The following is a 12,240-nucleotide window of genomic DNA, read 5'->3' as shown; positions in this document are numbered from 1 at the left end:
GTGAAAAAGGTGATCGCTAACGCTTACGCCTCCACCATCTTGAAGGTCTGGCCTAGGAAAATTTAATATTACTAAAATGACAATGCTACTTAAGCAATCTAGACATTCAATGCAATACCTATGAAAATCCCAATAGATTCTTTTTCAGGAATAGAAAAATCTATCTTGAAATTCACATGGGCTCTCGAGGGATCAAAAATATCCAAAACAATTCTGAGAAAGAACAAAGCTAGAAAACTCATACTAGATAATTTGAAAACTTACTAAAAGGCTAAAGTAAACAAAACAGGTGCTATTGGCATAGGACAGGCATGTAGATAAATGGAATATAATAGAGAGCCCAGGAAAAAACTTTCACATATTTGGCACTCTTTGACAGGAATGTCAAAACCATTCAAAGGAGAAAGGACCATCTTTACCACAAATCATGCTGGAAAAATTGGATACCACAGGCAAAAGTACAAAGGTGGATCTTAACCTTATCAGTTCAGTTGCTCAGTATTGCCCGACTCTGTGACCCCATGAACCACAGGCCTCCCTGTCCATCACTAAATCCTGGAGCCTACCCAAACTCATGTCCATTGATTCAGTGATGCCATCCAATCATCTCATCCTCTGTCACCCCCTTCTACTCCTGCCCTCAATCTTTCCCAACATCAGGGTCTTTTCAAATGAGTCAGTTCTTCACATCAGGTGGCCAAAGTATTGGAGTTTCAGCTTCAACATCAGTCCTTGCAATAAACACCGAGGACTGATCTCCTTTAGGATGGACTGGGTGGATCTCTTTGCAGTTCAAGGGACTCTCAAGTGTCTTCTCCAACATCACAGTTCAAAAGCATCAATTCTTCAGTGCTCAGCTTTCTTCACCATCCAACTCTCACATTCATACATGACTACGAGAAAAACCATATCCTTGACTAGACGGACCTTTGTTGGACCTTTATTGGCATGTTTTCAACATGCTATCTAGGTTGGTCATAACTTTCCTTCCAAGGAGTGTCTTTTAATTTCGTGGCTGCAGTCACCATCTGCAGTGATTTTGGAGCCCCCCAAAATAAAGTCAGCCACTGTTTCTACTATTTCCCCATCTATTTGCCAGGAAGAGATGGGACCAGATGACATGATCTTAGTTTTCTGAATGTTGAGCTTTAAGCCAACTTTTTCACTCTCCTCTTTCACTTTCATCAAGAGGCTCTTTAGTTCTTCTTCACTTTCTACCATAAGACTGGTATCATCTGCATATCTGAGGTTATTGATATTTCTCCTGGCAATCTTGATTCCGGCTTGTGCTTCTTCCAGCCCAGCATTTCTTATGATGTACTCTGCATAGAAGTTAAATAAGCAGGGTGACAGTATACAGCGTTGACGTATTACTTTTCTTATTTGGAACCAGTCTGTTGTTCCATGTCCAGGTCTAACTGTTGCTTCCTGACCTGGATACAAGTTTCTCAAGAGGCAGGTCAGGTGGTCTGCTATTCCCATCTCTTTCGGAATTTTCCACAGTTTATTGTGATCCACACAGTCAAAGGCTTGGCATAGTCCCATAAAGCAGAAATAGATGTTTTTCTGGAACTCTCTTGCTTTTTCAATGATCCAGTGGATGTTGGCAATTTGATCTCTGGTTCCTCTGCCTTTTCTAAAACCAACTTGAGCATCTGGAAGTTCATGGTTCACATACTATCAAAGCCTGGCTTGGAGAACTGTGAGCATTACTTTACTAGCATGTGAGATGAGTGCAATTGTGCGGTAGTTTGAACATTCTCTGGCATTACCTTTCTTAGGGATTGGAGTGAAAACTGACCTTTTCCAGTCCTGTGGCCACTGCTGAGTTTTCCAAATTTGCTGGCATATTGAGTGCAGCACTTTCACAGCATCATCTTTTAGGATTTGAAATAGCTCAACTGGAATTCCATCACCTCCACTAGCTTTGTTGGTAGTGATGCTTCCTAAGGTCCACATGACTTCACATTCCAGGATGTCTGGCTCTAGGTGAGTGATCACACCATGGTGATTATCTGGGTCATCAAGATTTTTTTTTGCACAATTCTTCTGTGTATTCTTGCCACCTCTTCTTAATATCTTCTGCTTCTGTCAGGTCCATACTATTTCTGTCCTTTATCGAGCCCATCTTTCAATGAAATGTTCTCTCAGTATCTCTAATTTTCTTGAAGAGATCTCTAGTCTTTCCCATTCTATTGTTTTCCTTTATTTCTTTGCATTAATCACTGAGGAAAGCTTTCTTATCTCTCCTTCCTATTCTTTGGAACTCTGCATTCAAATGGGTATATCTTTCCTTTTCTCCTTAGCTTTTCACTTCTCTTCTTTTCACAGCTATTTGTAAGGCCTCCCCAGACAGCCATTTTGCTTTTTTTGCATTTCTTTTCCATGGGGATGGTCTTGCTCCCTGTCTCCTGTACGATGTCATGAACCTCTGTCCATAGTTCATCAAGCACTCTCTCTATCAGATATAGTCCCTTAAATCTATTTGTCAGTTCCACTGTATAATCATAAGGAATTTGATTTAGGTCATACCCGAATGGTTTGGTGGTTTTTCCACTTCATTTTAAGTTTGAATTTGGCAATAAGGAGTTTATGATCTGAGCCACAGTCAGGTCCTGGTGTTGTTTTTACTGACTGTATAGAGCTTCTCCAATTTGGCTGCAAAGAATATAATCAATCTGATTTCAGTGTTAACCTTATACCACACACAAAAATTAATTCAAAATGGATAAAAAAGAATTGAGTCAAAATGGCAGAAGTGTAAGAAGAGGGGGAGTTCACCTTTCCCCACATGTTCATCAAAAATACATCAAGAGGGCTTCTCTGGTTGTATAGTGCTTCAGAATTCGTCTCTCAATTCAGGGGACATGAGTTCAATTCCTGCTCCAGGAAGATACCACATGCCAAGAAGCAACTAAGCCCATGCACCACAACTACTGCCCATGTGCCAAAACTCCTGAAACCTACCTGTCTAGAACCTGTGCTCTACAACAAAAGAAGCCACTGGTGATGATAAGCACACACACAATACAGTGAAGAGTAGCTCCTGCTCACCAAAGCCAGAGAAAGCCCATGTGCAGCAAAGACCTAAAACAGTCAAAGATAAACAAATCTTTAAAAAATTAATGTCTTAAAAAAAGAACGCAGCAATAAATGAAACAGTTCTCCCAAAGCACCTGCTAAAGACTAGCAGAGAACCTCAGACATCTAAAAGGACAAGAAAGGTCTCCACATAACTAGATAGGATCAAAGAAAGAAGGGAAAAGGATGAGAGAGGAAAGCAGGACAGAACCCATACTCCTGAGGGGGGAGCTGAAGAAGAGAGGCTGCTGCAACTAGGGAAGCCCATCATCAGCAGACAGATCAGCTGGGACAGAAGAGTAGCTCTGGGGCTTCAGAGGAGAGCAAAGCAACCAGTGGCAGGCAGGACAGACCTGTATAGAAGGTCCAAGCCACGACACTGTGTGTCCCAGCTTGAAAAGTGTGTCCATCAGTGTGGATGGGGGCTGGGTGCTGGAATGTAGGATTTGGAGAGCATATCCAGGGAGAGGACTGCTCTTGGCCCTGAGGAGACAGCATGAGGGGACAGGAGAAAGGAGCTCCACAACTAGGAATGCTCATGGAGGAAGCCCAGACAGCCATAGAAATGAAGCACCTTGGTTAAGTTACATGCAAAAGATGGGGCTACCATTGCATCCTCTCTCCCCATGTTCCAGCCCCTGATTCCTGGAGTACTAGGAAGGGCTCTTGGGGTACTATGAAGCCAGCTTTCTTGAAACTGCAGATGCTGTCTCCTCCACATGCTCTGTCCCCACTGAGGCTGGCTGTCTCATGCCCATGGTTGCCAGCCTTGTGTCTCCCTCCACCCCCACATGTCCCATCCCACATGCTACTGGCTACCCCATGTGACCCATCCCCACCATGGGATGCTCATGTGCTCCAGGAGCAGCCTCTGGAGCAGACATCTGTGAGTGGCCCACACACTGTGCTTTTATTGCTCAGTCATGTCAGACTCTTTGTGACCCCATGGACTGGAGCCCGCCAGGCTCTTTTATCCATGGGGGTTCTCCAGGCAAGAATACTGGAGTGGGTTGCCATGCTCTTGTCCAGGGGATCTTCCCAACCCAGGAAATGAACCCAGGTCTCGCGCATTACAGGCAGATTCTTTATCATCTGAGCCACCAGAGAAGCCTGAACTTTTTTCTCAAATCCTGCCCCAGCTCCCTTATACCCATTATCCACTTAAGTGAAATTAACTGCTATGAATCTGTCTTGTCCACTCTGTATCTAATATCTAAAAGAGTGCAAGAGATGTTATGAGTGTTCATTAAATATTTGTTCACTGAATGAATGAATGAGTATCTTAACAATAAAAGATGGCAGGGAGTTGTGACTGGGGCAGAGATAATGGGTCTTCTCTCTGAGAAAGATTTTTCTGGGAAACAATCATATACCAATCACCAAAGAAGCTAAAAGTGCATTAAGAAATTTTTGATGAAACTTAATTGATATATTAGAGTATCTGCCTGTCCATAACCCCTTCTGGAGACATACTTATTTCATTTGGGGGTTGGGGACTATAGGATCTGGGCCATACACACACAGTGGTGGAGGTGAAATCACAGCTGAGCCCCAGGGGCCGTGCAACTAAGGAAGAAGAGCTGGAATCTCTCCTCACAGCTATAAAAACCTAAGAATTATATCACCACAACCAGCCTTTAAATCTCATTCCCTGTAGAACATCTGAACAGTCATCAAGTGCTCTTGCAGCCAAGATGGGTCTAAGTTTAGCAACTGTGGACTTGTAAGCATGTACACACAGGATCTGAGCTGCCCCCATAGTGCCCACAGCAAGCCCAGATTCATGATTACTGCAATTCTGGGACCTGACTTTAGTGGATCTGTGCTGGTGGCCTGGTAAAAATAGCACCCAAGAGACACCAGGGCCAATTGCCAGCATGCCCACAGTTAAAATAGGGTCAAGAGCAGTGAAAACAGCAGAGTAACTAATGAGCACAGACAATGGGTGAAAGGTGACACAATAGAGCACACTCACACGTGAACATTTCTAGAAGAGGAATACTCAATGACTTCTCTCCCAGTGAGAATGCTCCAATCCCTCCTACCTCACACCAAAAACCAGAAGCAGCATGGAAATAGATGTGGGGAGCAGATCTCCCCCTCTCAAAAACTAGAGGTCAAGCTGCACCCCTGACAGGGCAGTGAAAACCACAGAGAAAAGGGGAGGTACCACTCAATATCCAGGGCAGACTCTGGTTACCACAATACAAGTCAAACCCCCTCTCAAGGGGATGACAGCCAGTATACACTAAAAAAAAGAGGTGGCAGGCATCTATATTAAAAATAGCCCTCACACCCCCAAAATAAATAGAGAAACCCATGCAGGCTACACTGGGAAAGTCCCACATAAAAATAACCCTCCAAGACATTCTGAGGGTATGGCAGGAAGAACCCTCAGAGCATTTAGCTATAAAAGCCAGTGGGACTTGAGGGCAAAGGTTCCACAGGGCTGATGGAAACAGAGATTCCACTCTTGGAGGGTGCACACAAGGTCTCACATGCACTGGGACCCAGCACAAAGCAGTACCTCCATAGGAACTTGGGCTAAACCTACCCAGCGGTCTTAGAGGGACTCCTAGGCAGGCAGGAGTTGACTATAGCTTACTACAAGGGCAAAGACACTGGTATCAGAGTCCCCAGGGAAGATTAATTGGCATGAGCTCTTCAGGAAGTCCCCATTTCCGCAAGACCCAACCTCATACAACAGCCTACAGGTTCCAGCAAGACAGGAACAAAGCCTTACCTATCAGCAGACAGGTTGCCTCAAGTCCTTCTCAGCTCAAAGTCATCCCCAACACACCCTGTGACAGGGCACTCACAGAGAGGGGACAAAAGAGGCCACAACTAGAAAGAAGAAAATCAGAAATGGGAAAGATCACTGGTAAAGGCAGACACACTGTAAAAGTAGGAAATCATCCACATATAAATATGTTATCAAAAGCAGCAACCATGAAAAGAAGAGAGTACAGAGGCAGGAAATGGGAATTGCATTTGAAATTAAAACAACAGTAACTTAAAACCATATATATAGCCTGCTACATCAAAACCTCATAGGAAATGTAAATCAAAAACTTACAATAGGTACACATACAAAAAAGTAAAAACAACTCTAACACAATACTAAAGATGCTCATATAAACACAAAAGAAGAGAACAAAAGAGGAAGGGAAGAAAAAAGACCTACAAAAACATACCCCAAACAATTAAGAGACTAGTAATAGGAACATACCAAGGTATCAATAATTACCTTAAAACTAACTGGATTAAATGCTCCAATCAAATGACACAGACTGGCTTAATGGATAAAGTCACAGGCTGGCTTAATGGATACAAAAAAAAAGATTCATACATATGCTGTCTCAAGAGACCCACTTCAGACCTAGGGACACATGTAGACAGTGAGGGGATGAAAAAAGGTATTTCATACAAACGGAAATGAAAAGAAAGCTAGAGTAGCAATACTAATATCAGACAAAATAGACTTTAAAATAAAGACCGTTAAAAAATACAAGGAAGGATAATACATAATGATCAAGGGATCAATCCAAGAAGAAGATATAAAAATGGCAAATAGAGACTTCCCTGGTGGTTAAATGGTTTAGAATCTGCCTTCCAATGTAGGGGATGCAGGTTCAACCCTTGGTTGGAGGACTAAGCTACCACATGCCTCAGGACAACTAAGCTCCCACTCTGCAGCTAGAGAAGGTTTGCAAAAAGAAGATCCAGTGCAGCCCTGCCCCCCCACCCCAAATATATACGTTCCTAACATAGGCAACGGAGAAGGCAATGGCACCCCACCCCAGTACGCTTGCCTGGAAAATCCCATGGAGGGAGAAGCCTGGTAGGCTGCAGTCTATGGGGTCGCTGAGAGTTGGACGCGACTCAGTGACTTCACTTTCACTTTTCACTTTCATGCATTGGAGAAGGAAAGGGCAACCCACTCCAGTGTTCTTGCTTGGAGAATCCCAGGGACGGGGGAGCCTGGTGGGCTGCCATCTATGGGGTCGCACAGAGTCGGACTCGACTGAAGCGACTTAGCAGCAACATAGGCAAATATAGGCAAATGCTAAGAGTCATAAAAGGGGAACTTAATAGTAATATAATAATAGAGGGGATTTTAACACCTCACTTACATAAATGAACAGATCATCCAGACAGAAAATATATAAGGAAACACAAGCCTTAAATGACACATTGCACCAGATAGGCTTAACTGATATTTACGGGACATTCCATCTGAAAGCAGCAGAATATACTTTCTTCTTAAGTGCACACAGAACACTCTCCAGGATAGATCACATCTTGGGTCACAAATCTAGGCTTGGTAGATCATAAAAAACTGAAAGCATATCAAACATATTTTCCAACCACAATGATACAAGATTGGAAATCAAATACAGAGGAAAAAACTACAAAAACATGATCACTGAAGAAATAAAATTGGAAACAAAAAAATACCTAGAGACAAATTACAATGAAAATATGATGATCCTAAACCTATGGGATGCAGCAAAAGCAGTCTGAAGAAGGAAATTTGTAACAATGAAATCCTACCTCAAGAAACAAGAAAAATCTCAAATAAGTCATCTAACATTACACCTGAAGCAACTAGAGAAAAAATAAGCAAAACACAAAGCTAGTAGAAGGAAAGAAATCATAAAGATTAGAGTAGAAATAAATGAAAAAGAAATGAAGAAAACAAAAGTAAAGATCAATAAAACTGACAGCTGGATGCAGTCATTAAAGAGAATGCATAGGGAGAACAAGATGACGGAGAAGTAGGTGGATGTGGAGTACATCTCTCTCCACAGATACATCAGGAATACACCTTCAGACACTGACGTGCATGCAGAATGCCAGCTGAGAGTGGATAGGAGTGCCTGACCACTGGAAAAGAATATATACAGCGACGTAAAACTCGATAGGACGAAGGAACTAGGGGGAAAAACAGGAATGTTAGTAGGACTGGACCTGCCCTCGGAGGGTGGGGGAACCAAAGCAGGGGTCTGATCGTCACAGCGGGGCAAGTCAGAGGAGAAATATTTAAGGCTGAGAATGAAACAGCTGATCTGTGGCAGCTTAAATGGAATGAGAATCAGACAGTCCTTGCACAGCCATGCACACACCAGGCAGCAATGCTAGTCTCCTGGAAGTGGCAGTGGCTGGGAGCTGGAGTTTAGGGATTGTAGAGCAATCGCAGGGTGAGTGCCGTTGACTTCGGAGAGGAGGATTGAGGGGATGTAAGGGAGGAGATCCTGGGAAATGCCTGTAGAGGAAAGTCAGGCTGCCATGGAAGCAAGGTGATACTGCTGAGTCACGTGTAGGGGGTGGAGCCATCACCATAGCCTCTATCTCTCCCCACACTGCCAGCATCTGCAGCTGAACAATAGAGAGATTGGCCCATCAAATGCCTGACATACTGAACTACAGAGTAGGACCCCAGTTGGGAGCAGGGGGGCGGGGGGAGCTCTATACTGAACATATACTGACATACTGAACAACGGAGAAGGACCTCAGGCAAGTGAACTCTCTAAGTGCCTGAATGGGCAGAGCTACAGAGAAAGACTGGCCAAAGAGGCCTTCTAATCTCCAGCTACAAGAGGTTCGAAAAAAGACTCTCATAGGGCCATAACTCCTGTGGCAGAGGCAGTCCGTGTCCCTGAAACTTGGTGCCACCAGGGTGTCTGAAAACCAAGCAGCTGCACCACCTTCATGCTCAACTCTCACTGGGGCAGAGCTGTCACAGGTAAAAAAGAAACAACTCTTGCATTTATGCACCCAGGGTTGCTTCGGTTGTGTCTGACTCTTTGTGACCCTGTAGACTGTGGCCTGCCAGGCTTCTCTGTCAGAGAGGGGGTTCTTCAGGCAAGAATACTGGAGCTGTTGGCCAAGACTGGTTGCCATACCCTTCTAGAGCATTATATTTGCTACTACCCTAGCCGCCAACTCCCCTGAGTTCCTGGTGCTGCCAGAACCCCTGCGACCCAAGCAGCTGCACCACCTCCACACCTAGCCCTCACAGGGGCAAACCCAAGCCCTCCAGGGCACTCTCAGGAGCTAAACCCTAGTGGGTGACCCACGTGTAGAGGTGGAAATAAAACCACAGTTGAAACCCAGGGGCAGTGTGGCTAAGGAAGAAGATCCAAAACCTTCCCACCAGCTGTACAAGCTGCAGCTTAATCCACATGATCAACGAAGAAGACTCTGTGTCTATGGAATATATAAAAGGCCATTGAGAGTGCCCACAAAAGCAAATGCACTAGCTCTGATAGCTGTGGACATTGGAGGCAAGAATATACAGAATTAGGACCATATTAGAATCTGAGCTGCTGCCACATCAGGTCCAGAGATCAGTACAGGGTTGGAGGGCATCCTAGGTAGTTAAGGTAGACTGGGATTCCCAGCTTGGGAAAGGACTCTTGACAGCAGTGACTCAAGAAAAATATTTATTATTATTTTTTCACTTGTTCTGTAGATTCTTTTGGATTTGTTCTCCACCCACCGCCCCCGCCCCTCCCCCCACCCTGGCTGTTGTAGTTGTTGATTTTATTGGCAGTAAGAAATCCAATTAAGCTTTTGAGCTTTTTTTTTTCCTCAGTCACATTTTTTATTGTTGTTATAAACCTCCGCCTATATGATGGGCTTTTGCAGTTCTGTGGAGTTTTCCTCTTTTTCTTTTCTTAAAAAAATTTTTTTTAAACCCATTATTATTTTTTCTACATTTAGTCCTTTGTTCGCTTTTCCTACTGTTGCTTTCTCCTTGCAGTTAATCTTTAACATATATAAATCTTTATCTATCTCTATTTAACTTTATATATCTATTCTTTCTTACTTCCCTCTCAACATATTTGTTGTTAGTTTTATTTTCATTGCTTTATTCCCCAATTGGCACCTTGCTTTAATTTTGTTTTCATTTGTGCTATAACTAGTTTTGCTCTGGTAGATATAATTTCTGGTTTGATTGTTTGCTGGGTCAATCTATTGTACTTTATTTTTGTTGGGTTGTTTTGATTTTGCTTAAGGGTATATATGTATATGTGTATATTAGTCATATTTTCTATTGCTAAAAACCTTTGCCTCTACACTGGGCTTTTGCAATTCTGTGGAGTTTTCCTTTTTTTCTTTCTTCTTCTGTATTCTCTCTTTTCTCTTTTTTATAATTTTAATTTTTAATTTCTTCAAACCTATTATAATTTTTCTACATTTCTTCCTTTGTTTGCCTTTCCTACTGTTCTTTCCCCCTTGCAGTTCAGTTCAGTTCAGTTCAGTCGCTCAGACGTGTAGATTCTTTGCGACCCCATAAATCGCAGCACGCCAGGCCTCCCTGTCCATCACCAACTCCCGGAGTTCACTCAGACTCACGTCCATCGAGTCAGTGATGCCATCCAGCCAGCTCATCCTCTGTCGTCCCCTTCTCCTCCTGCCCCTAATCCCTCCCAGCATCACAGTCTTTTCCAATGAGTCAACTCTTCACATGAGGTGGCCAAAGTACTGGAGTTTCAGCTTTAGCATCATTCCTTCCAAAGAAATCCCAGGGCTGATCTCCTTCAGAATGGACTGGTTGGATCTCCTTGCAGTCCAAGGGACTCTCAGGAGTCTTATCCAACACCAGAGTTGAAAAGCATCAATTCTTCAGTGCTCAGCTTTCTCCATAGTCCAACTCTCACATCCGTACATGACTACTGGAAAAACCATAGCCTTGACTAGATGGACCTTTGTTGGCAAAGTAATGTCTCTGCTTTGGAATATACTGTCTAGGTTGGTCATAACTTTTCTTCCAAGGAGTAAGCATCTTTTAATTTCATGGCTACAGTCACCATCAGCAGTGATTTTGGAGCCCTCCAAAATAAAGTTTGACACGGTTTCCACTGTTTCCCCATCTATTTCCCATGAAGTGATGGGACCGGATGCCATGATCTTCGTTTTCTGAATGTTGAGCTTTAAGCCAACTTTTTCACTCTCCTCTTTCACTTTCATCAAGAGACTTTTTAGTTCCTCTTCACTTTCTGCCATAAGGGTGGTGTCATCTGCATATCTGAGGTTATTGATATTTTTCCTGGCAACTTTGATTCCAGCTTGTGTTTCTTCCAGTCCAGCATTTCTCATGATGTACTCTGCATATAAATTAAATAAGCAGGGTGACAATATACAGCCTTGACGTACTCTTTTTCCTATTTGGAACCAGTCTGTTGTTCCATGTTCAGTTCTAACTGTTGCTTCCTGACCTGCATACAGATTTCTCAAGAGGCAGGTCATGTGGTCTGGTATTCCCATCCCTTTCAGAATTTTCCAGTTTATTTTGATTCACACAGTCAAAGGCTTTGGCATAGTCAATAAAGCAGAAATAGTTGTTTTTCTGGAACTCTCTTGCTTTTTCCATGATCCAGCGGATGTTGGCAATTTGGTCTCTGGTTCCTCTGCCTTTTCTAAATCCAGTTTGAACATCAGGAAATTCATGGTTCATGTATTGCTGAAGCCTGGCTTGGAGAAGTTTGAGCATGACTTTACTAGCATGTGAGATGAGTGCAATTGTGCAGTAGTTTGAGCATTCTTTGGCATTGCCTTTCTTTGGAATTGGAATGAAAACTGATGTTTTCCAGTCCTGTGGCCACTGCTGAGTTTTCCAAATTTGCTGGCATACTGAGTGCAGCACTTTCACAGCATCATCTTTCAGGATTTGAAACAGCTCCACTGGAATTCCATCACCTCCACTAGCTTTGTTCGTAGTGATGCTTTCTAAGGCCCACTTGACTTCACATTCCAGGATGTCTGGCTCTAGATGAGTGATCACATCATCATGATTATCTGGGTTCTGAAGATCTTTTTTGTACAGTTCTTCTGTGTATTCTTGACACCTCTTCTTAATATCTTCTGCTTCTGTTAGGTCCATACCATTTCTGTCCTTTATCGAGCCCATCTTTGCATGAAATGTTCCCTTGGTATCTCTAATTTTCTTGAAGAGATCTCTAGTCTTTCCCATTCTGTTCTTTTCCTCTATTTCTTTGCATTGATCGCTGAAGAAGGCTTTCTTATCTCTTCTTGCTATGCTCTGGAACTCTGCATTCAGATGCCTATATCTTTCCTTTTCTCCTTTGCTTTTCTCTTCTCTTCTTTTCACAGCTATTTGTAAGGCCTCCCCAGATAGCCATTTTGCTTTTT

General features: G+C 43.1%; 1 long non-coding RNA gene across 1 annotated transcript; it reads right to left on the bottom strand.

The window, feature by feature from the left end:
- Window positions 1-9,662: 9,662 nt before the first annotated feature.
- LOC120854076 lies at window positions 9,663-10,262 on the bottom strand. The gene is made up of 2 exons (XR_005718913.1): window positions 10,153-10,262; window positions 9,663-9,705 (listed from the first exon to the last, which is right to left on the bottom strand). It is a non-coding gene; the product is annotated as an uncharacterized LOC120854076 (long non-coding RNA).
- Window positions 10,263-12,240: the final 1,978 nt, after the last annotated feature.

This window comes from Oryx dammah, unplaced genomic scaffold, assembly GCF_014754425.2.
Source record: "Oryx dammah isolate SB20612 unplaced genomic scaffold, SCBI_Odam_1.1 HiC_scaffold_27, whole genome shotgun sequence".
NCBI lineage: Eukaryota > Metazoa > Chordata > Mammalia > Artiodactyla > Bovidae > Oryx > Oryx dammah.
The sequence above is the reverse complement of the archived record's forward strand: the minus strand, read 5'-3'. Positions and strand labels throughout refer to the sequence as shown.